Source organism: Lissotriton helveticus, assembly GCF_964261635.1.
Source record: "Lissotriton helveticus chromosome 1_1 unlocalized genomic scaffold, aLisHel1.1 SUPER_1_unloc_3, whole genome shotgun sequence".
In the NCBI taxonomy this organism is placed as follows: domain Eukaryota; kingdom Metazoa; phylum Chordata; class Amphibia; order Caudata; family Salamandridae; genus Lissotriton; species Lissotriton helveticus.
Genome location: NW_027611670.1, coordinates 3295288 through 3321118, shown reverse-complemented (window position 1 = coordinate 3321118; position 25831 = coordinate 3295288). Strand labels below are relative to the sequence as shown.

Here is a 25831-nt window from a genome sequence, read left to right as displayed (position 1 = left end):
TTTTCTAAATAAATGAGGTATTAGTTTGATAAAAAGGACTGAATTAATAGGAGTGAAGCCCAGATGTCTGTATTATAAGTAGCACTTCTCTCTTCATCAACACTGGAGAGTTAGTGCCATCTGAAGAAAAAAACCCTTGCCATCCCTGGGAACACTGAAAGCAGAGCCATTCTGGGAGCAGTCACTCTGTCGAGACAGGAACCCCTTCTAATGTCACCTCTGCCAGACTACCTGCTGACAGCACAAATTATCTTGACCTTTTAGGCGAACAATCTTCTTTCTTTACAATCAGCAGTAAAATAACATAAACCCAAATAAATATTTTTTGTTTTATTACATAGCCAAAAACATACATTTCTTTTTATCATGTAAAATTTAGTAATTATTGTGTACATTTTATAGCGTCATGATTGGTTCTAGGAATATAACAGCTTGGTGCAATCAAACTCTTTTTTTTCACTCCTTTTGTGGATCAATCATTTCATAATTCGGCTCCATCTGCCATCTACAATTGTTGTCCAATAATGTAAAATGGTTATTTTGTTCACTTTGTGCTCGGCATGGCTATCACACGGTGTGAGGCTCTGTGACCTTTTTTCAATGATCCCTCACTCTTTAAAAGAGATGACTTGTGGTTGGCCTGACTATCACTCAGCTGCAGCTCTGCGACCTTCATTATTGATCCTGCACTCTTCTGAAGTGTGCTCGGCCTGGCTATCACACAGCTGCAGCTCTGTGACCTTCATTATTGATCCTGCTCACTTCTGAAGTGTGCTCGGCCAGGCTATCACACAGCTGCAGCTCTGTGGCCTTCATTATTGATCCTGCACTCTTCTGAAGTGAAGTGCTCGGCCTGGCTATCACAAAGCTGCAGCTCTGTGACCTTCATTATCGATCCTGCTCTCTTCTGAAGTGTGCTCGGCCGGGCTATCACTCAGCTGGAGCTCTGTGACCTTCATTATTGATCCTGCTCTCTTCTGAAGTGTGCTCGGCCTGGCTATCACACAGCTGCAGCTCTGAGACCTTCAGTGTTGATCCTGCACTCTTCTGAAGTGTGCTCGGCCTGGCTCTCACACAGCTGCAGCTCTGAGACCGTCATAGTATAGAATGATCATGCAATCTGCAACACCCTCTAAAGCGCATCATCATATACCAATGCGCATGTCTCAAGCTGCTGCATCTCCTGAGGTACTCTGTACCCCACCCCGACCCCCCCCACCCACTTCAGCAACTCGATCTCGCCGAAGCCAGAACCCTGCAACATCCCCAGATTAAAACACAAAGTAATGATAGTGGGGAACACCCAATCGGGGGACGCAGAGGCGCTCTACATTCCCTATGGAATGGCAGAGAGGGAGGGGCCGCCTTAGGTGATCCATCGGCCCTGCATACCCACCCAACATAGCATCACAATCAAAGTACAAAAGACAAATATCTTTAAAGCTCACGCATCAAATAGTAACTGGGCTCTATCCCTAGTCATTATAATCTCAGTCTACAACGTTTCTCGTAGGGCACCAGGAGGCAAGGCCACATAGCCCCCATGTATTCTTGACTGAACACTAAGGATCGTGGGCTGAAAATAATGGATCTATGGCATCTCCAGGCCCAACAGTATGTGTCCATACTACAGGCAACAATGACAATGTCACCGCATCAGGTTGCCACAAGCAAGCAGAACAACAACCTGAAACAAACCCGCCCCCCAGGCCAACAGGACAAACACAGTAGGCATGGCTATCAAAAGAATTACAATCATATGGCAAAACCAGGCACCGCCTTTGTTATTCGTCCACATCTGATGTGCGCTCCGATGCCCACTTCTTTCTGCAAAGTTGCTTGGCGTGATCCATGGCGAGCTTAGGATTCGTGAAAATCTTGACGTCCCGGTCCACCGCTATGCGCACCCGAGCAGGATACAACATGGTGTACGGAACCTGCTCCTTCATGAGACGTTGTTTGACTCCCTGGAATTCTTTCCTGGCCGCCTGCACTGTGGCCGTAAAATCTGGAAAGAAGGACAGTGTGTTGCCCTGATGATTGATGGCGCCCTTCTGGTGGGTGATTCGCAAGACAGTGTCTCGGGCCCTGAAGTTCAACAGCCTCGCGATGATAGGTCGGGGTGGAGCCCCCGGCTTTGGGCGTGGTGCCAGGGACCTGTGCTCACGTTCAATGGCAAACATGGGGGAGAAGCATTCAGGCCCACAGATTACTTTAAGTAGTGACTCCACAAAGTCCTCGAGACGACCCACATTCATAGATTCCGGCAGGCCCAAAATGCGCACATTATTGCACCTCGAGCGTACTTCAATGTCATCGATCTTAGCCTGTATGACCGCCATTAACTGTGTGATATCGTTGGTTTTAAACGCCACTTGCTGTAGACCATCCTCAGTGTCCGAAATTCTTTGTTCAGCTTCGCCAAGCCTCGCTGCCTGTTTGTCCAGCTTTGCGGACATGTGATCCATTTGGCCGCTCAAGGCCTCTATCTTCCCATCGATAGATTGGAGGCTGGCTTGTATGGCAGAGAGTGTCTTCTCCAAGGAGGATGGGGCCTGAGAAACAGATTCTAGCTCAGAGTCAGAAGCCGCGTTCTGCTGTGCCCTGCCACCTTTCCGCAACTCGAACGTGAGCTTCGGCTGATTCTTCTCTGACTTGCCCATAATCTCACATTGTGCGCAACCAGGGGTATCAGCTAAGGTCCACTATGTGCCCACCCCTGCCCACTGCACGGGTCAAGTGCTCGAAGGGGGCCCTCTTGTGATATTTATATATTCCCACTCCCTGCAGAAGCAGAGTGGTATGCCGGGGTATTTTGCGCCCCGAATAGCGACCCGCGAGCGCAATGGCGCCAATATATTCTGGGCAAGTGTGGTTGGGGTGGATGTGCCTCCCGTTAGCGGCAGAGTGCAAGCGTGCAACCTCCAAGCGCTAAAATGGCCGCCGTGCAAGGGAAGACCGCCAAATGGACGAGGTGGAAAGGCAGCGAGATCGAGACCTCAGCTCTGAATGTCCACCTTGAGCTGCATATGCGCCGATATATCTGTAGCGCCTGTGAGATCTCAAAATGAGCTCCTCTCCTCCCCCATCCTTTATGCCCAAAAACATGAAGGCCGGAGCGGCCCAGTGCAGCGCACCCAGTCCGGAGCTCCTTCTGCAGCTGATGACAGGATCAGGGATAGAGGGCCGCCGGGTGCACACAACCCGCACCAGATGAGGGAAGCGATGAGGCAGCCAGGCCGTGCCGCCGACTGTAGCATTCAGGCCTCGGGCCCACTCGGCAGAGCAGGCCGACGGCAGCGCTTATACTAAGCCCCGCTCCTCCCGCAGCAGCCTCCGGGCTCACTACGGCCGCCGCGGGGTTAAGGTCGCGGAGCAGCTGCACATGCAGCCCCGGCCCGGCTCCAGTCCTGCAGCCCTCACAGTCCGCTCCCCGCTCCGCGGGGCACTATCATGAGCACGAGCAGGAGCACAGCTAGGGGTGCAGCGGGTCCCTCTCACCGGGCACCGGCCCGCCGCGCAAGTCAGCTTTCTCCGGGGCAGCAGCGAAGACGTCCACCCCAGACTCGTGGACGCTCTCCCGCCCAGCGCCAGCAGCAGATTTTGGCAGCGTCCGGGTCAGGAAACAATCTCTGTGGAGTTGTCGGGTTGTTGGGCCCACGGGGCTCAGGATTACTGAAGGATATTCAAGGCGGCCGGCGGAGCAGCACAACTATGCAGCCATCTTGCCTCACGCCAGGCCACGCCCCCCAGCACCATATGTTCCTACAGGGGTTTTGAGGAACAGCCTTCCTTCCATACTATGAAAAAGCTTAAAACACTTGGTTAGTCCTAGGCATAGGAAGACCGACATTCTGGATATGATTGTGGCATAAACATGTCGACAAAAAAGCCAACCCTTAAATAACCTTAGCTTTATAACTGTTCACACTTCAAGGTGCTCACAGCTTTCTGAGAAACTCTTTGTACTTGGCTCCTTTATTCCACATCCATCACAGATACCGTTGTTAAAGATGTAACACAATCTTACACCCAGTATATAAAGTTGCACTAAATAAGAACCTTAAAAAAAACCTCTTTGGAATACGACAAATCTATGTTTACATCCCTCTTATAGCAGAATACTTACAAGAACTGAACATTTTATGGCATTTTTATGGATTATTAACAAGGGGAGTGCAAAGCCACAGACATATTTTTAGCTTTCCTAAGAAATTATACATTGGTTGGACAAAAATCACTGAATTAAAAGAAGTGAAGCCCAGGTCTTTGTATCACAAGTAGCACTTCTCTCACCATCAACACAAGAGAGCTAGTCCCATCTCAAAGAAACCTTGTCAGTCATGTGAACGTCAAAAGCAGAGCCATTCTGAGAGCAATCACACTGTTGAGACAGGACCCCCTTCTAATGCCACCTCTGTCAGACTCCCTGCTGACAGCAGTCACACTGTCAAGACAGGCCCCCCTTCTAATACCACCTCTGCCAGACTACCTGCTGACAGCAGTCACACTGTCGAGACAGGGCCCTCTTCTAATGCCACCTCTGCCAGACTACCAGCTGACAGCAGTCAAACTGTCAAGATAGGACCCCCCCTAATGCCACCTCTGCCAGACTCCCTGCTGACAGCAGTCACACTGTCGAGACAGGACCCCCTTCTAATGCCACCTCTGCCAGACTACCTGCTGACAGCAGTCACACTGTCGAGGCATGACCCCTTCTAATACCACATGTGCCAGACTCCCTGCCGACAGCAGTCACACTGTTAAGACAGGACCCCCTTCTAATGCCACCTCTGGCAGACTCCCTGCGGACAGCAGTCACACTGTCAAGACAGGATCCCCTTCTAATGCCACCTGTGCCGGACTCCCTGCTGACAGCAGTCACACTGTCGAGACAGGACCCCCTTCTAACGCCATCTCTGCCAGACTCTCTGCTGACAGCAGTCACACTGTCAAGACAGGATCCCCTTCTAATGCCACCTCTGGCAGACTCCCTGCTGACAGCAGTCACACTGTCAAGACAGGATCCCTTTCTAATGCCACCTCTGCCAGACTCCCTTCTGACAGCAGTCACACTGTCGAGACAGGACCCCACTCTAATGCCACCTGTGCCAGACTCCCTGCTGACAGCAGTCACACTGTCGAGACAGGAACCCCCTTCTAATGCCACCTCTGCCAGACTCTCCTGCTGACAGCAGTCACACTGTTGAGACAGGACCCCCTTCTAATGCCACCTCTGCCAGACTCCCTGCTGACAGCAGTCAGACTGTCAAGACAGGACCCCCTTCCAATTCCACCTGTGCCAGACTCCCTGCTGAAAGCAGTCACACTGTCAAGACAGGATCCCCTTCTAATGCTACCTCTGGCAGACTCCCTGCTGACAGCAGTGACACTGTCGAGACAGGAACCCTTTTTGATGCCACCTGTGCCAGACTCCCTGCTGACAGCAGTCACACTGTCGAGACAGGACCCCCTTCTAAAGCCACCTCTGCCAGACTCCCTGCTGACAGCAGTCACACTGTGGAGACAGGACCCCCTTCTAATGCCACCTGTGCCAGACTCCCTGCTGACAGCAGTCACACTGTCGAGACAGGACCCCCTTCTAATGCCACCTCTGTCAGACTGCCTGCTGACAGCAGTCACACTGTCAAGACAGGCCCCTCTTCTAATACCACCTCTGTCAGACTACCTGCTGACAGCAGTCACACTGTCGAGACAGGGCCCTCTTCTAATGCCACCTCTGCCAGACTACCAGCTGACAGCAGTCAAACTGTCAAGATAGGACCCCCCCTAATGCCACCTCTGCCAGACTCCCTGCTGACAGCAGTCACACTGTCGAGACAGGACCCCCCTCTAATGCCACCTGTGCCAGAGTCCCTGCTGACAGCAGTCACACTGTCGAGAGAGGACCCCCTTCTAATGCCACCTCTGCCAGACTCTCCTGCTGACAGCAGTCACACTGTTGAGACAGGACCCCCTTCTAATGCCACCTCTGCCAGACTCCCTGCTGACAGCAGTCAGACTGTCAAGACAGAACCTCCTTCAAATTCCACCTGTGCCAGACTCCCTGCTGAAAGCAGTCACACTGTCAAGACAGGATCCCCTTCTAATGCCACCTCTGGCAGACTCCCTGCTGACAGCAGTCACACTGTCGAGACAGGACCCCTTTTTGATGCCACCTGTGCCAGACTCCCTGCTGACAGCAGTCACACTGTCGAGACAGGACCCCCTTCTAAAGCCACCTCTGCCAGACTCCCTGCTGACAGCAGTCACACTGTGGAGACAGGACCCCCTTCTAATGCCACCTGTGCCAGACTCCCTGCTGATAGCAGTCACACTGTCGAGACAGGACCCCCTTTTGATGCCACCTGTGCCAGACTCCCTGCTGACAGCAGTCACACTGTCGAGACAGGACCCCCTTCTAATGCCACCTCTGTCAGACTCCCTGCTGACAGCAGTCACACTGTCGAGACAGGACCCCCTTCTAATGCCACCTCTGCCAGACTACCTGCTGACAGCAGTCACACTGTCGAGACAGGACCCTCTTTTGATGCCACCTGTGCCAGACTCCCTGCTGACAGCAGTCACACTGTCGAGACAGGACCCCCTTCTAATGCCACCTCTGTCAGACTCCCTGCTGACAGCAGTCACACTGTCAAGACAGGCCCCCCTTCTAATACCACCTCTGTCAGACTACCTGCTGACAGCAGTCACACTGTCGAGACAGGGCCCTCTTCTAATGCCACCTCTGCCAGACTACCAGCTGACAGCAGTCAAACTGTTAAGATAGGACCCCCCCTAATGCCACCTCTGCCAGACTCCCTGCTGACAGCAGTCACACTGTCGAGACAGGACCCCCTTCTAATGCCACCTCTGCCAGACTACCTGCTGACAGCAGTCACACTGTCGAGGCAGGACCCCTTCTAATGCCACATGTGCCAGACTCCCTGTTGACAGCAGTCACACTGTTAAGACAGGACCCTCTTCTAATGCCACCTCTGGCAGACTCCCTGCGGACAGCAGTCACACTGTCAAGACAGGATCCCCTTCTAATGCCACCTGTGCCAGACTTCCCTGCTGACAGCAGTCACACTGTCGAGACAGGACCCCCTTCTAACGCCATCTCTGCCAGACTCTCTGCTGACAGCAGTCACACTGTCAAGACAGGATCCCCTTCTAATGCCACCTCTGGCAGACTCCCTGCTGACAGCAGTCACACTGTCAAGACAGGATCCCTTTCTAATGCCACCTCTGCCAGACTCCCTTCTGACAGCAGTCACACTGTCGAGACAGGACCCCCCTCTAATGCCACCTGTGCCAGACTCCCTGCAGAAAGCAGTCTCACTGTCGAGACAGGATCCCCTTCTAATGCCACCTCTGCCAGACTCCCTGCTGACAGCAGTCACACTGTCAAGACAGGATCCCTTTATAATTCCACCTCTGCCAGACTCCCTTCTGACAGCAGTCACACTGTCGAGACAGGACCCCCCTCTAATGCCACCTGTGCCAGACTCCCTGCTGACAGCAGTCACACTGTGGAGACAGGACCCCCTTCTAATGCCACCTCTGCCAGACTCCCTGCTGACAGCAGTCACAATGTCAAGACAGAACCCCCTTCTAATTCCACCTGTGCCAGACTCCCTGCTGAAAGCAGTCACACTGTCAAGACAGGATCCCCTTCTAATGCCACCTCTGGCAGACTCCCTGCTGCCAGCAGTCACACTGTCGAGACAGGACCCCCTTTTGATGCCACCTGTGCCAGACTCCCTGCTGACAGCAGTCACACTGTCGAGACAGGACCCCCTTCTAAAGCCACCTCTGCCAGACTCCCTGCTGACAGCAGTCACACTGTGGAGACAGGACCCCCTTCTAATGCCACCTGTGCCAGACTCCCTGCTGACAGCAGTCACACTGTCGAGACAGGATCCCCTTTTGATGCCGCCTGTGCCAGACTCCCTGCTGACAGCAGTCACACTGTCGAGACAGGACCCCCTTCTAAAACCACCTCTGCCAGACTCCCTGCTGACAGCAGTCACACTGTGGAGACAGGACCCTCTTCTAATGCCACCTCTGCCAGACTCCCTGCTGACAGCAGTCACACTGTCGAGACAGGACCCCCTTCTAATGCCACCTCTGCCAGGCTCCCTTCTGACAGCAGTCACACTGTCGAGACAGGACCCCCTTCTAACGCCACCTCTGCCAGACTCCCTGCTGACAGCAGTCACACTGCCGAGATAGGACCCCCTTCTAATGCCACCTGTGTCAGGCTACCTGCTGACAGCAGTCACACTGTTGAGAGAGAACTCCCTTCTACTGCCTCCTCTACCAGACTCCCTGCTGACAGCAAAAATTATCGTGAGTTTAGGGGAGCAATCTCATTTCTTTACAATCAGCAGTCAAATGCCAAAATACAAATCATTTTTTTATTCTATTACATATCAAAAAACATGCATTTCTTTTTAACATGTAAAAGCTAGTAATTATAGTGTACATTTTATAGCATCATGATTGGTTCTAGCTATATATTATTTTCGTGCAATCAATCCTTTTTTTTCATCTCCTTTGTGGAACAATCCTTTCAAAATTTGGCTCCATTAGCCATCTCGAAATTGTCGTCCAAGAATGTAAAATGGTGATTTTGCCTGGCTATCAAACAGTGTGAGGCTCTGTGACTTTTGTTAATGAGCCCGTACTGTTCTGCAGAAAACTCTTGGGCTCAACCTGACTATCACACAACAGGCGGCTCAGTGACATTTATAAATGAAACCTCACTCTCCTGAAGAGAAGCCGTGTGCTCACCCTGGCTATCACACAGCATGTAGGTCGGAGAGTTTCATTATTAATTTGTATCTGCTGAACAGACACCTTGTGCTCGGCCTGACAATAACACGCTGCAGCTCCGTGGCCTTCATTATTGATCCTGCTCTCTTCTGAAGTGTGCTCGGCCTGGATATCACACAGCTGCAGCTCTGTGCCCTTCATTATTGATCCTGCACTCTTCTGAAGTGAGGTACCCTGCCTGGGTATCACACAGCTACAGCTCTGTGACCTTCATTATTGATCCTGCACTCTTCTGAAGTGTGCTTGGCCTGGCTGTCACACGGCTGCAGCTCTGCGACCTTCATTTTTGATCCTGCTCTCTTCTGAAGTGTGCTCGGCCTGACAATAACACGCTGCAGCTCCCTGGCCTTCATTATTGATCCTGCACTCTTCTGAAGTAAGGTACGCGGCCTGGGTATCACACAGCTGCAGCTCCCTGACCTTCATTATTGATCCTGCACTCTTCTGAAGTGAGGTACGCGGCCTGGGTATCACACAGCTGCAGCTCCCTGACCTTCATTATTGATCCTGCACTCTTCTGAAGTGAGGTACGCGGCCTGGGTATCACACAGCTGCAGCTCCGTGGCCTTCATTATTGATCCTGCACTCTTCTGAAGTGAGGTACGCGTCCTGGGTATCACAGCTGCAGCTCTAGCTTTCAGAAACCTGTAATAACAAAGGGCCTGATCTTGGGTTACTCCGTCACAACGGTGATGAATATCCCATCCGCCTAAATATTAATCCAATTGGATATAATGGAATTCATATTTTGGCGGATGGAACATCTGTCACAATTGTGATGGAGTAACCCGTCCGCCGAGATCTAAATCAGGCCTTAAATATTTCACCTTCTCTGTCTCCTCAGATTTGATTGATTGATTGATGATGGAAATGATCATCATTTGTTCCACATCAGAGCTTCAGAGGTAAATGTCAGCACTGCAAGGGTTAACCCTGAGAGCTGCAGCTCACATTCTCCTGCTTCAGTGGTAAATGTCATGCACTGCAAGGGTTAACCCAGAGAGCTGCAGCTCACATTCTCCTGCTTCAGAGGTAAATGTCATGCACTGCAAGGGTTAACCCAGAGAGCTGCAGCTCACATTCTCCTGCTTCAGAGGTAAATGTCATGCACTGCGAGGGTTAACTCATGGAGCTGCGGCTCACATTCTCCTGCTTCAGAGGTAAATGTCATGCACTGCGAGGGTTAACTCAGAGAGCTGCAGCTCACATTCTCCTGCTTCAGAGGTAAATGTCATGCACTGCGAGGGTTAACCCAGAGAGCTGCAGCTCACATTCTCCTGCTTCAGAGGTAAATGTCATGCACTGCAAGGGTTAACCCAGAGAGCTGCAGCTCACATTCTCCTGCTTCAGAGGTAAATGTCATGCACTGCGAGGGTTAACCCAGAGAGCTGCAGCTAACATTCTCCTGCTTCAGAGGTAAATGTCATGCACTGCGAGGGTTAACCCAGAGAGCTGCAGCTCACATTCTCCTGCTTCAGAGGTAAATGTCATGCACTGCAAAGGTTAACCCGGAGAGCTGCAGCTCACATTCTCCTGCTTCAGAGGTAAATGTCATGCACTGCGAGGGTTCACCCAGAGAGCTGCAGCTCACATTCTCCTGCTTCAGAGGTAAATGTCATGCACTGCGAGGGTTAACCCAGGGAGCTGCAGCTCACATTCTCCTGCTTCAGAGGTAAATGTCATGCACTGCGAGGGTTAACCCAGAGAGCTGCAGCTCACATTCTCCTGCTTCAGAGGTAAATGTCAGCACTGCGAGGGTTAACCCGGAGAGCCGCAGCTCACATTCTCCTGCTTCAGAGGTAAATGTCATGCACTGTGAGGGTTAACCCAGAGAGCTGCAGCTCACATTCTCCTGCTTCAGAGGTAATTGTCATGCACTGCGAGGGTTAACCCGGAGAGCTGCAGCTCACATTCTCCTGCTTCAGAGGTAAATGTCATGCACTGCAAGGGTTAACCCAGCGAGCTGCAGCTCACATTCTCCTGCTTTCCCTTCTGCTCTTCTACACAGTTCTCTGGCCGCTGTCACAGAACAAATAATGATGCATAAAATGTTCAAAACCACAGCCAGCTCTGAAGAATCTTCATTTTGTGCTTGTTAAATTGTTTTGAGTGTGTTGGGTTTATATGTTTTATCACTAATCTCCAGAATTAGCTGAAAATACCCTTGTTAGTCCAAGCATTGTTCATGGTGTTGATTTTACAGGTAGCATGGTCAGGTGTGCTTGGATTTCTTTCGTTAAAACTCTCTCACAGAATAAAAACCAACGTTTCTTTACTTTTAGTCCACATTTATTTATTTTATTTATTTATTTATTCTGAGTTTATACAGCGCCTGGTTACACTAGCCAGTGTGTCCCCGCGCTAGTCTCCCAATGGGTTTCCTGATATTTCATGTTTTTCCTAGCTGTAGCTAAATAAACAATAGCAGAGAATAGACTATTTTATAATTTTTCAAATATGTGTATTTTTCTTCTTTCCTACTAGTTCAGTCTTCTATCCCCTGCTTTTTATCAGCTGGTATTTGAATGTCCCGTATTCTTGTAATTTTATCAGTTTCTATAATTCCTTCATCTCACAATAACTGCACTTTTTTCCTTCAGTGTACGCCCACGGATGGGTCAGTATTATTGATGATGTAATTAAATTATTACCAAATTCACTCAGCTCTACGTTTATTTCTATGTGGGTTCAGTGATGGTGGTGTGCTCGCTGAAGTATTTGTAGGTTTGAAGACTGACTGAAGCTCTTCACACATTCACTGCACTGGAATGGTTTTTCCCCTTTGTGTGTTCTCTGATGCCATTTTAGGCTTGGTAAACATATAGAGCTCTTCCCACAATCACTGCACTTGAATGGTTTTACCCCTGTGTGTGTTCGCTGATGATTCCTTAATGTTACTGAATTCCTAAAACTACTTCCACATTCACTGCAATGATATGTTTTTCCCCTGTGTGTGTTTGTTGATGAACCTTTAATTTTGATGAGTCACTAAAACTACTTCCACATTCACTGCAATGATATGGTTTTTCCCCTGTGTGTGTTCTCTGATGAATTTTTAGGACTGATAAATATATAAAGCTCTGCCCACATTCATTGCACTTTAATGGGGTTTCCCCAGTGTGTGTTAACTGATGCTGTTTTAGGTGGGATAATTGACTAAACCTTTTCATACATTCATTGCAATGGTAAGGTTTTTTCCCAGTGTGTGTTTTCTGATGCTGTTTTAGGTGTGATGATTTACAAAAGCTCTTCACACATTCACTGCACGTGTATGGTTTTTCCCCTGTGTGATTTCTCTGATGGTATTTTAAGCCTGCTAATCGACTAAAGCTCTTCACACATTCACTGCACATAAATGGTTTTTCCCCTGTGTGTGTTCGCTGATGATTCCTTAATATTGACGAATTCCTAAAACTACTTGCACATTCACTGCAATGATATGGTTTTTACCCTGTGTGTGTTTTTTGATGATACATTAATCCTGAAGATGAAATAAAACTACTTCCACATTCAGTGCAAGTGTATGTTTTTTCTTTCTTAGTTAGTGTCTCTGAGTTGGGTATGTATTTTTCTACATGTCTTGACTGCGCTTTCTGAAGGGCCAACATGACTGACAAAGCCCTTGTGTTATTCTCACACTCCCTGTATGCGTGTGTTATTTTGCGCGTTTGCTTTCCGAACAAACTTTAAAGTGCAAAGGTCACCAAATACTCGCCACACTCATAACATGTGCAAGGCTTCTTTGTGGGTGATTGTGTCTTTAGAAAGGATAATGGTTCTGCAAGCTTGCGAGTACAGATCCATCGTCCTTCTGGGCGGTGGACACTGGGACAGTACTCTGTGTTTTATATAGCACAATCCCCCTTTCTTTTAACTTTCAGTTAACTGTGCTTTTTGCTGGTTGCTATGGAATGGCCTGAAAGAATTTACAATACACCTCTAGCACTGAATGGTGGTCTGATATCACTCTAGGAAGCAGAGCACTGCTGTAACCACCTCATGATCAGAGCTGGTATTAGACATGTTTACACAAGAAGTGGTTGATCAGTGTTGCCTTAATTTTCTAGAGGTCATTTCTTCATCTTGAGGCACGGAGGTGCACCGCTGAAACTCGTAGAACCACCAAATTGCCCTTGACGGTACTTCCAAGATCTGTCAGTTTATGTTCAGGTACGGCAGCCTGCCGGCACTTATGTTTTCCTGAATACTGGAACTCAATGTTTCAGACTTTGCTTTTGCAGAATTACAGTATTATCTTCATTATTCTTAAGCATTTTGTGCAATCAAGGATTGTTTTCTGTCGGATGTAAAGAGATTTAAATTACTTAAATGGAAAATACTGGAATGTGCATATACAATTTTTAATTGATTGTAAAAGCATCTTATTTATTACTATTGTTGAAACTAATGAAGACATATTTAATAACCCTGGGCGAAGAACTACGCTCCGTTCGCGGAGCTTGCGGAGTTTCGGCAGCTCCGCGTTCCGCGGAGAACGCGTAGCTGTCGATTACTCCGCGATCCGGTGCGTAGCGTAGTTCTCGCGCGCTGAATAACATTATCGCGTGCGCGGCAATGGCTTACCTTCGTTCTGCGTTCGTTTTTTCCTGGTCGCTTGTGCCACCATGTTTGGAAACACTCTCGCACAGTCCCGTGCGACTGTGCGAACGCGATAACGTCATTTGGATGCGCGATAGCGTCATAAGGATGCGCGAGGATGCTTTTTGGTAAGATCGAGTTGCCGAACACGCAGAAACTGCATTCTTGCACAGAATAACTCGCGAGCATGTTAAAACCATAATAAATTACCATTTTGGTTAGGAAAAAAAAGCAAAAAACCTTAAAGTTGTACCTTTGGCTTTATTTTTAGGGGGGAAGGACCCCTCTTTTTGTTTCTACTCTTGTTTTGAAGAGTAAGGAGGAAGGGCTCTTGAGTTTACAACTTCCTGTTCCTGTCCACCAGGCTCCTCCCAGTGCTTTGTCCATGTGGTGCTCACTTTCCTTTGGATTTTGAGCTGGAAGGATCACTTTCTGTCTGTGTTGGCTGCATTACTGATTTACCTTGGATTTAATGAGGACTTTTTGAATTGGAATTCTCTTTTTCAAGTAAGTTTGTGTAATGTATGAGTGATGTAGACTTGTGCTTGTTTGATTTGATTTTTTTTTAACTACAGTATTCAATCCTGGAATTAAATTATTGATGGAGGCCTGTACTTTCATGAGGTCCCAAATTGTATTTTTTTTTAACTTGCATCCAGGCTTCATATAGAGGTACCCATGGGTCCAATCATGTTTCTGTAGTCTGTGTTTAAATGTTTATTCCAGTTTGTAAACAAACATCATGGATGGCATTGGATTATGTTCATTATGCACTAGCAATGTCTGTTGTGGAATTTCTGTTTGTGGAATTTAAAATGTTTCTAAATTTTAAGGCAATATCTGACCCTAGTACCCCATGTAGTTAGTGTGTAGGCATGCTTGAGTTCATTGTATTAACTTTCTGTGGTTGGCCTGGCCATGTGTTGGCGGCCATTTTATGTTTCCAGCCACTTTGCTCTTGCCATAGGCCTCCAACCTTGTGGCCTACTCTGGCAGTAGGCCATAGGTACTACTCATAGGGTCATGAAAGTTAATCAACTGTTTTTGTGGTGTACCCTTAATGTGAAAATCATGGATGGCTTGGATTGATATAGAAAATCTTATTTTTATGTGTGGGGTATTTCTGGTTTTGGGTGTGTTTTTTAAACTTTAAATACTCTGTCAATTTCTGCCATTAGGTAACCCTAGGAATACAGCTTGGGTAGTTTTGGTAACTTCGCACAGTGTGAGAACATGAACTTACATTTTTTGTCTTGTTCGCGCACTCAATGTACTTGCTCGGGAACGCGAACACGACTTTTTATTCCATTCGCGCTGCCGAACATGCCGATTTAGCATTCTCGCGGACAATATGTCCCGAGTTGCATAAAAGTTTCTCGAAAATGTTGCAGGTGTTTCTTGTGCACCCAAAAAGTCCTCATTTATGTTATGTTGTCATTTGGTTGTAGTTTTCTCTTTTTGGAGCATGGACCACTTCCATTTTCTGTCCTCTATGTAATTTTTTTTTTTTTTTGGGTGGGGTGACCAATTTGGGCAGTGGTGTGGTGTGTCCATTTTGTGAAGCAAAGCATTGTCCCTTTGCCATAGGCATTATTGTCTGTCTTCTCTTTCTTGTCATGTTGTTGTTGGTGGCCAGGCCATGTGGTGGCGGCCATTTTGTGTATGCTTCCTTTGTGATTCATTTTGCCATGTTGTTGTTGGTGGCCAGGCCATGTGGTGGAGGCCATTTTGTAAAGTTGTCCATGTTGTTGTTGGTGGCCAGGCCCTATGGTGGTGGTCATTTTGTGTATGCTTCCTTTGTGATTTATTTTGCCATGTTGTTGTTGTTGGTGGCCAGGCCATGTGGTGGAGGCCATTTTGTGTATACATCCTTTGTGATTTTGCCATGTTGTTGTTGGTGGCCAGGCCCTATGTTGGCGGCCATTTTGTGTGTCCTTCCTTTGTGCTTTTGCCATAGGCATCCAAGGTTTTTGACTATTGTATTGTGGCAGTAGGGCAGAGTTACTACTACTCATAGCCATAGGTGCATTAAAGTTAATCAACTCTTGACGCGACATTACATTTTTTGTCTTGTTCGCGCGCTCAATGTACTTGCTCGGGAACGCGAAAACGACGTTTTCTTCTTTTCGCGCTGCCGAACCCGCCGATTTTGCATTCTCGCGGACAATATGTCCCGAGTTGCATAAAAGTTTCTCGAAAATGTTGCAGGTCTTTCTTGTGCACCCAAAAAAACAGAATTTGTCATTTGGTTGTAGTTTTTGGAGCCTGGAACAATTACTGTGTCTGTCTTCTTGTTTGTGGGTGGGCTGACCACGTGGGCAGCGTTGCGGCTACTTTGTGAAACCAAACAAAGCATTGTCCCTTTCCCAGAGGCATTTATTGTCTGTCTTCTTTTTTCTTTTACTTTTCATGTTGCTGGTGGTGGCTAGGCCATGTGGTGGCGGCCATTTTGAAGGTACTTCCTTTGTGCATTTATCATTGGACTCCCAGCTTTCTGTCTGATCTCACAGTAGGCCAGAGTCCCAGAGGTAGTAGTTAGCGGGGGTGCTGCCTTTATGTAGCTGTTTCAGTTCGGTGTATGCAATTAACATCATTAGGGCATGTGTGTGTATGGCATTGCATTCAACAATGTGTTGTCTGGGCAGGGGTTTGTTTGTATGTGTTTTTGAGGTGTTAGGTTTACAACCTCTGTCTTAGCCATGGGCTACTTATTCCTTGCACATTAACCTGTCATGTGCAGCAGGCATCCTCCTTTTTCTGTCCATATTGGTATCTATAGGCCTGCTTGACTTTATTGGTTCTTTCTGGACTTCATGTGGCCTTTGAGCTGTGGTGCTGCTGGACTGGTATTATTAGTCTTCTGTTTTGTCTTTTATACATTGGCCTGTGTGTCTTTCAATTGTTCATGTTGCCTTACTGCTTGTTTGACTGATGTTGTTCTGCCTTCTTTACTTGTAGGTGCACAAAAAAGACTGAGGAGGTGCTGGTTGTTTTTTCATCCATCGCTCGTTCTACTGCCAGACGGACGTCCTTCAGTTGTACGCCACGTGTGGTGTGTGACTCATCTGACCAGACATCTCTGCAATTTGTGCTGCTGTGAGCTGACTGACATCAGAAGAAGATGGGCCCTAAGAAAGCTACCAGGTCCTCCACCACAAAGAAAGTTGCTGCGAAGAAGGAACAGCAGAAGGAAGTGTCACTTAAGTCTGGTATGGACCCCAAAACCTTTTTTGGCACCCCAAAAGGTACGCCTGCAGCAGCGGGGTCTGGGGTGCAAGCTGGGACCAGCACATCTGCATTAGTGGGGGCAAGCCAGCATCCCAGGGCCAAGCACATGATGAGGGTCGAAGAGGTAGCCAGCCTTCTGCTTGCGAGCAGTGATACTGAGCCAGAACTAAACTTATCGCTGTCTCAAAGTAGTACACAATCCACGCAAGATGGAAGTGCTCAACAACCACCGCCAGCAGTAGATGTTCAACAACCACAACCACCGCCCGCAATAGGAGTTGTTCACCCACAACCACTTCCCGCAACAGTTGTTGAACAACCACAACCACCGCCCGCAACAGTTGTTGTTGAAAAACCCCAGCCCGCAATAGTACTTCCTCAAGAACAACAACCACCATCTCCGCACCAAATAGTAGTAGTTGTTCCTCCCGAAGTCGGGGCAGTTCAGGAAGTAGAGCCTCCTTCCGAGCAAGAAGAAGAGGAAGCCACTTCTGTAGGTGATCTATTTCCTTTGAATTCACCAAGGGAAAGGAGGGTTAGTGCATCGAGTTCTTCGCAAAGCATCCCTTCCGATGACCTTGATACGGATTGGCAGCCACAACTATCTGCGCATTCAAAGGAGAGACATCCCAAGAAGACCATGCTAGGAAAAAGGAAGTTTCCAGGCAGGCTTGAACTTATGGAGGTCGATGTAGGTGAGCAGGATACTGCTGGTGATAAAGACGGGTCTGACACTGTCATCATCACAAGCGTTATTCCTGGTGCAGAGGATGTAGAGACCAACATTTTCACCCTATCCAGAAATGCTGCAATGACTGATGAGCAGGTACCACGCATAACTCCTACACACTCAACACCCAAAGTAACACCAGCTCCAATTTTTTCATCAGCGAAGGCCCGGCAGCATCCGACATCCAGCAGAAGCGCCACTTCAACAGAAGGAGGTAGTGGCAGTACTAGGACTGAGCTGTCCCATAGTGAAATTCCACAATCCTCCAGTCCATCCGGCATTGGCAGTGGGTCCTCCTCTTCCTATGGCAGGAGACAAAAGTTTACCTCCCCAGTGTGGGACTTCTTTACGGTTCACCCAGTTCAGGAGAACATTGCTGTATGCACCATTTGTCATGTCAATGTTAGTCGTGGTAAGCTTGGTACAAACTATGGGACTGGAGGCCAAACGACCCATTTGAAAAAAACACACTTGATCAGGTGGGAGAACCACCTTGCAAGCTTAAAAAATGTTAGCACTCGTGTTGGTGGGGATACAGTGGTACAAGGTCCACTCATGGTTGACCAGGAGGTAGAAGAAGAGGGAGACGATGACCTTCTATCTAGGAGTGGTACACAATGGACCCCTGTCGCCAGCACTGGCGTGGTAAAGTCCACATCCGCCGCATCAGCAACTTCTCAGTGGCACCAGAGTCAGCTGGAGACACCAAGGAGTGCAAAGTCTGCGATGCAAGGTGGTCTGTCTAGCATAACTCAAAGACATGCAAAGCAGCTTACCATTCCTAGCATATTAAGGCAGGAGGGAAAGTACGAGCGGAACCACCCAGTAGCACGTTTGTACAATGCCAAACTTGCGAAAATGTTAGCACTGGACCTTCTCCCATTTTCATTTGTTGAGGCTGTTGGATTTCTGGAATTAGTGGCAACCCTCTGCCCAAAATGGAACGTTCCCAGTCGCTACTATTTTGCCCGAGTGGCTGTTCCAGCACTACACCACGACGTGCTGGAATTGATTGGGAAAGCCTTACAACAGAGTGTTGTCCATTGTATCCACCTGACAACAGACATGTGGAGCAGTTGCGATGCTACAGATTTCATGTGCATCACCGCACACTGGATCTCTTTTGCAGGTGTTAAAGACAAGTTAACTTCAGGCCTCCGTGACGTTGCTGGAATTTTCAATGATACGCGCAGACATGCAACTATAGCCATGTTTGGTATGGACAAAAGTCATACTGCTGAAAACATTTTGTCTGACTTTAACGACAAGGTCTTTGAATGGCTGAAACCAAGAGGCCTTAAGATTGGTTTTGTTTCCACCGACAATGGCAGTAATGTAGTGAAGGCAATGAGAGAAGGACATTATTTCAGGGTACCCTGTTTGGCACACTGCATAAACTTAGTCGTGCAAGACTTTCTGAAAAATGAAGCCAAAGTCAGCAACATAATGGCCATCTGCAGAAGAATATGCACGCACTTTAACCATTCTTTCAAAGGACGGAAGCTGCTACGGGTCATTCAGCATGAGCATAAGTTGCCAGTCAAAGCACTCATCCAGGAGGTCCCAACACGTTGGAACTCAACTTATTTCATGCTTGAGCGTCTCTTTGAGCAGTACATCCCACTGAATGCTTATGTCATGTCAAGAAGATTAGGGGATCCTACTGTTAATCTTAAAGCCCTGACCATTGAGATGTGGCAGTGGGACCTCATTAAATGCATCACAGAGATGCTACAACCCTTTGAGGTCTTCACACGTGCAGTTAGCAGGGAGGACTGTACTATGGGCCAAGCCATCCCATTGTTGTACATGCTTGAGCAACAGGTGAAGGAGGTCTGTCAAACATACGAAGGTGACGAACAAAAAGTTGATGCATATACCTTAGCCAAGGGCTTAGGCAACCGCTTGTGTGCAAATGTAAGGCTCAACAATATTGTGTCAGGTGAACATTACATAACTGCAACAATCTTGGATCCACGGTACAAATTATTTGTCAGCAGTAACGCAGTAATTCCATTTTCAGATGAGGATGTTGACAAGTACAAAACTTCCATAGCTGCGGAAGCTAATGAGTTAGAAACTGAACGGCTGTTACTTAAAGGCCTGCCACTGCCAGCCCAGGCCAGTCCAAGTACTCCTGACGCAAGTTCTTCACAGCATGAGAGCAGTGCGTCTGCTTTCCAGCAGGCACCAACAGTACCAAAAGCAGCACCTACACGATCTGATTCAGCAGACCCAACCAAAAGCATAACTGCTTTTTTTCTACAGAAAGGGATGGGTAAGTCCGTTGCTGTTGCAAAGGGAAAAGAGGACCAGCAAAGCCGAGCACCAATGAACACTGAGCGGATGGTTCAGGCCTATCTGGATGACACAACAGAGGTGTTCATGGAGCAAAGCCCATTGGTCTATTGGTATGAAAGAAGGAGACAGTGGCCACTGCTGAGCAGGCTGGCGATAAAGTATCTGGCTTGTCCTGTAGCCAGTGTCTCTTCTGAGCGGGTTTTCAGTGCTGCTGGTGCCATTGTCACATCGAAAAGGACTAGTCTCTCCCCCAAAAGCGTGGAGCGGCTGACAATGATAAAAATGAATCAACGCTTCATACCACCAGACTATCAAGTACGTGAATCACCGCCGGATGAAGAAAGCGAGTGCGAAGACGTCCTCACTACTGGGTTACATGACCTACTTCTGTCTGAACGCACAGAGTTTGAGGACGAGCTCCTCTTCCCTGACAACTAGGACAGGTATGTTAAAGGAATGATGCAATGCACTGCATAGGATTGTTTAGCGGACTCTGAGCAAATGTGCATGGAATTAAAGTATACTAGTAACTTCAGACTCACGTGATGGGCAATTTTCCCATGTTATTTAATAATATAAATTATTTATGCACTTGTGACCCTACTACTACAGGTGCAGTCAGTACTTAATTTATCGTTCGTAGTTCATGTTCATGTTGCACAACGTACATTATTTGGTGAAACAGTCCCCCCTCCACCCCCCAACAAACACAAATGAACTTCAAATGTTTTCTTGTGAAAATATCTTTGTTTTATTTTTATATTTTCATAATGATAATAGAAAAATAAAATATATAACAAATGTAACCCCCTGACCCAGAGCTGTCCCTACCCTCCCCTAACCCCAACCAAATTTCAACCCAAATGTACACCCCAACTCCCACATCCCACCCACAAACAAAAGGATTAAAAAAGGGGCAAAAAACAGGGTCCATTTCAAAGCCGGCGGGCTTTCAGGTGTTTGTCCACCATTATCTTCACACGCTCCTCTAGACCGTCCTCCAGCTTCTTCCGCTCCTCCTCCAACTTACTCGCTACCCGGCGGAGAATCTTCGCTTGGAAATCACGGCACCTACACTTGCATGCATGTTGTTGTTGTTGTGGGGGGGCCGCCGAAGATGTAACAACGCGGCGGCGGGCGGCTGCCTGACCACGGCGACGTAGTCCTGCAGGCGTGGGGCCCGGGGCATTGGAAGAGGCAGCAGCTGCTGCCGCCGCCTCCTCCTCCTCCTCCTCGGCCTGATCCACCAGCCGGCGGTAGGCCTCTACAATTGCCTGCAGTTTCCGCTGCCGGGCCCGGACTGCCAACTCCTTCCTTGTTGGTTTTTGGGAAGGAGTAACTATAAAGAAAGAAACAGAATTGTTGTAATCCAAACTCCCCGCAAATCAAGAACACAACATTGATTCAACACATAGTGGGCGGCACAGTAGCACTAGCAAGCAAGCTGAGTACCAAAAATTGTGTTGCGTCTATATTGAACATTCTACAGCCTCTATTAATTTTTTGGACTTTTTGTCACGGCATTATGCCTGCCCTATTAGCATGGGTGTACTTCAACGGTCACACACATTAGAACGAACACCTGTCTTTTTCATATCTCCTTTTGTATTATATACTCTGATTCCGGGAAGGCGGGAACACTCTCAAAGTAACATTAATTAACAGGGGGCAGCTAGTAGTACATGTCTAGTAAAGACTATAATACTTTGTACCGCGCAACAAACCTTATTTGGTTTGTGTTTCACCAGCAACGACCCATGCACCCAGTCGTCCCCTCCTTCCCTTGCCTTTGGGTTTGCCCAAAACACCGCTGCTGCTGAGACTATCCACTAACCACCGGTATTGGGTGTGTCTCCCAACCACGCTGGCAGCTGTGTTTTCCCCTTTACATGCTTTAACAACAACCCATGCATCCGACTGCTATCAGCCACTTGCATTACTGTAGTGGTAATGCTTAGCATGCTAATGACAAGTAAAGGTAACATCATATATTTTCCAGTAGAGTACAGTGAGAAAGTTTTCCCCTCCCACCAAGTAATGCAGATCACTATTGAATGTAACTTACCATCGCCCGCCGCTGTTGGCTCCCCCCCCACTGCTGCTGGTGTAGGTGCCTCTGTTCCTCCTGTCCCCGCCGGGATCGCTGAAGCTGCGCCGCTGTCCCCGTCGGCACTGGTCGATGGTAAGGGTTCTGCACCTATAAAAATAAGTACACCTTTTTAGATGGATGCACAGGCCCCTTTGTACTTGTTCACCAAGAATGGAGTTCTTCAAAACAGTTAAGTACAACGTACGTAATCAGTATGAGTCCACATTGCATAGTACAGCAGAGTCACTACACATATTACTAGCATTCATTGTTATGGTATGGTACCCAAGCTCATCTCATCTGTCCTGCTACTCTAGTCCTTGGGAATTGGAAGTGAACTATGTAACCTTTGTACATCAATGTATCCAGTTTTGCGCATGTTAACTCGCAGCTTGTTGCGCAGTACGAAAAGACGCTCTGAGGCAACACATCATTGTTCAATGCATACACCTGAAGAGGTGGGAAAGTAAAAGGGCCCGTATTTAAGTTTTCTATGTGGATTGTGGAATAGAGTTTGCTTACAGGTTACAACTTCTTTTTAGCATGGCTGCATAAAACTGGCATAAATGTATTTCATACTGTCTAACGTGCACCACTTTTGTCATTATTTTTCGGCAGATGAGAAGATTGCCTTCTACGAAGCGGACATTTCCATAGCTTACAAAAAAAGAGGAATATCTGACCAGTATACGTTGGTGAGAGGTCTCCGATAGTTGCCACATTTCCCGATTGTGCACTAATAGCTGTAAAAATGTTGATTACTTTATTATGCCTTTTTTAACTCTGGATTTTTTCTGGTGGGCCCTTCAACGTATTTGACGGAACAACTTAAAAACATTGATGTTACTTACTTACTTCTAACAAAATAAAGCTTTTGAATGACCACTTTGACTCTGAATTTTATTTTCAGTGTCTGTTGTCTTGGAGACTCACACGAGTGAGTGAGCAAAAGGGGGTTTCTTAGGTAACGGTTTGTGTACTAAAAGCATTCGGCATCTTGGTATTGGGGTTCAGGAGTGTGAATTGAATAATTGACCAATGACTCAGGCCATATAGGCTGTCGTTCAGTGAATTGTGCGTTCCTCAGAGTTCTGTGACTGAGGTGTAAGTAAGGTCCAACCTGCCTATCAGTACCAACATCCAATTTTCGTGTGCATAGTTACATAGTTGTGTAATATGTATATAACTCCATAGGAGATAGAATACCCACAAGACTAGTAGTGGTATACTAACGTTTACAAAAATACTAGACAAACATCATTCTGGATGCATACTTGGTTGCTGTCAATTGGCAAAGCAGACACATTACAGAGGAAAAAACAAGCACTGTTGGACTTACTGGGGACAGCAGCAGGATCCTCAGTAGAGGAGCTCTGTGTAAGTGGTGGTTCACCCGCCGACTCGGTCCCTGTATTCTGCTTGCCCCTGGGTTCTGTGGTTCATGTAAAAAATAATAAACAAAGAGAAAAACATTGAGTGCTGTGAAACATAGACATCATTGCAAAAAACACTGCTACAGTGGAACAGAGCCGGAGGCAACAAATCCATGCCAGGGGCCGCAACGCAAATATGTATCCATCCTTAGAGTATTATTAAATTAAGGATATCTATTGGTGCGGTGGCCCCTGAAGTTTGGTGCCCCTGTGCAGTTGCACAGCTTGCACATGCCCCCTAGAGCCGGCCCTGGCTGAGGTAAGAAGAACAAAGTAACGTTAGCATTCTTTGCAAGAAAAGGATTCGATTCATGCAGAAGAGAAGGCCGTGAAAAAAATGCTACAATATGCAAACTACGTAGAATTATCCATCCACCGCTATTTCACTGACGGACAAAGGAAGGACAAGACTCTATTAATAGCATTAACTAACTTCAGTTCTCAACAATAAAGAAAATCTCACATCAATAAACAGCAACAGCTAGCGCCAAGTTGAAACAACACGCAAGAGCCAGTGAAGAAGAAGAACACTGTCATACAATGACAGTAGATATACCGGAATACATCGGAAATGTAACTAGGAGCAACAGTCATCGCGTTACTTATTCAGCCAATATTTACAAGGATACAATAACAATATTTATATAACTATATATATAATATATATATATATATATATATATATATATATATATATATATATATATATATATACACACTTTATTTTTGGGGTAGCCACTCACCAAGACCCACAACCTCCACACCAAGCAGGTCCAACAGGTCCTGCTCCCGGTCCAAAATGTCGGCCTAGCGGTGGGACAGCTGATGGTGGGTACGCCGGATACCGGAGCAGCGGAAGACTGCACGGCGCACCTTCGCCCACCGCCGGAGACGCTCTTCAATGCGCTGGTAGCCGGAGCCGGGCCTGCCGCCAAAGTCAAGGGGAGGTGACGCTGGATAAAAAAGACCAGGGCGGCCACCTCCTCCTCCCCAAAAAGTTGGCGGGGCGTCACTCCTGCCGGGCGCATTCTGCCGCAAGGCAGCCGGGTTTTTTTCGGCACAGCCGCCTTGCCCTTTGAGCCGCCGATGCTGCTGGCACCCTTCACCATGGTTCTGGGTGGAGGGGAGAAGGAAATTTGAAGACTAAAAGGTTAGGGGAAGAAAGAAGAAAGATAAAAGAAGGAAGTAATATAAAACAAGAGAAAAGTTGCAAAAAAAGTTGTAAAAGTAAAAATAAAATGAGAAATATAAACCTAGGCACAGACAGAAATAGGTAACAAGTAAAGAAAGTTAGAAAAACTGAGGGAAAAGACCAGGATGGAAGAGATAGGAGTGAGATGCTAAAGTAGGCCCAAAACCATAGCCAGAGTGTGAAATCGAAGATGGCTCTGCCCGTCGCGACCGCCGCGGTAAGTTCGCGCGATATTTGACGCGATCACGCACTTTGGCAGTGCGAACGAGAAGATGAGTTCCCGAACATGTCTAACACAACGCGAACACGTTACTTGTGACCCGGAACCGGAAATAAGGGAACGCAAGCGGGCGGGACAAACTTCATTGAGTAACTTAGCGCGCCAGCTATCTCGAGCATGCAGGCAGCGCCCCGAACACGCGCACCGCGCTCCCGAAGACGAAAAACGGCGCGCGAACGGGTCTAGCAAGCTACTACGCATGTCCGCGGAGCTACGTGTAGCTCGCGGAGTGCAAGTGCGTCTTCGCGTAGCGTCGCGGAGTGCGGCTACGCGAACTACGCCCAGGGTTAATATTTAATCATACAGAGATATTTACATAAAAGTTCCTTTGAACTTGCCACAATCTTATTTATTTCAGCAAAGGTGTTCATAGAGTAACTTAGCAAAAAAAAGGGCGCTCGCATAGCACACATATACTAGTTACAGCTTTAGGTAGATGCATATGGTCAAGGTTTTGTTAAAACAATAACAGCCCTGGAGTATGCGATAGATCAGGAAGACTCAAGACAGCACGGTGGACACCAGGATGTTGTGCCATACATCAAATCTTATTGTTCATGGAGGTTCCTGGTTTCATTCACTACTAACTTTTTTTCAGGAGGATTTCCCTCACTTTTGTCTCAAGGCCTGATTACGGGGGCCTTTTGTGCGCTGATTGTCTTTGGGGCCCATGTGGCGTAAAGGGGCTCTATATAGCCCCTGTAGGCCCTGCATCATGTATCGACCCTCTCCCCATGTAACGTTCCTGCCCAATCTAAAATGGCGGCACCTCTAGAAATCTAGATATTGACATAGGACTCAGCATGTCCTTCTTATGGATGTGAGAAGTTGGCCTGATATATGATGTTCACTAGTTCTAGTGACCACCTTGTATCAGTCCAAACAACCCTTATGGTGATTGGTTGTAAGTCAACCTTATAGACCAGCTATCCTAATGGTAGCGTGGACAAAGCAGTCTTAGGCTAAACTCTTTTGGCATGTGAAGCCGGCTGTATTACCATATGTAACCCCTTGAACACCAAGTGAAAGGACACCACACAGGATATATATTGATGATATATATGTATTTATTACTACAATAGTCCCCTCAACTCTTTATGAGCACAGGAGCAAAAATGAATGTGTCCATCTGTAATGC

The 25831-nt window shown here is 47.5% G+C and overlaps 1 protein-coding gene and 1 long non-coding RNA gene across 2 annotated transcripts in view; both read right to left on the bottom strand.

Moving 5' to 3' along the window:
* Positions 1-25831, bottom strand: part of LOC144805858 (uncharacterized) — a 2350900-nt gene that overhangs the window by 920495 nt on the left and 1404574 nt on the right. The window lies entirely within an intron of this gene.
* Positions 20911-23217, bottom strand: LOC144805844 (uncharacterized). The gene is made up of 3 exons (XR_013605611.1): positions 23128-23217; positions 21765-21896; positions 20911-21038 (listed from the first exon to the last, which is right to left on the bottom strand). It is a non-coding gene; the product is annotated as an uncharacterized LOC144805844 (long non-coding RNA).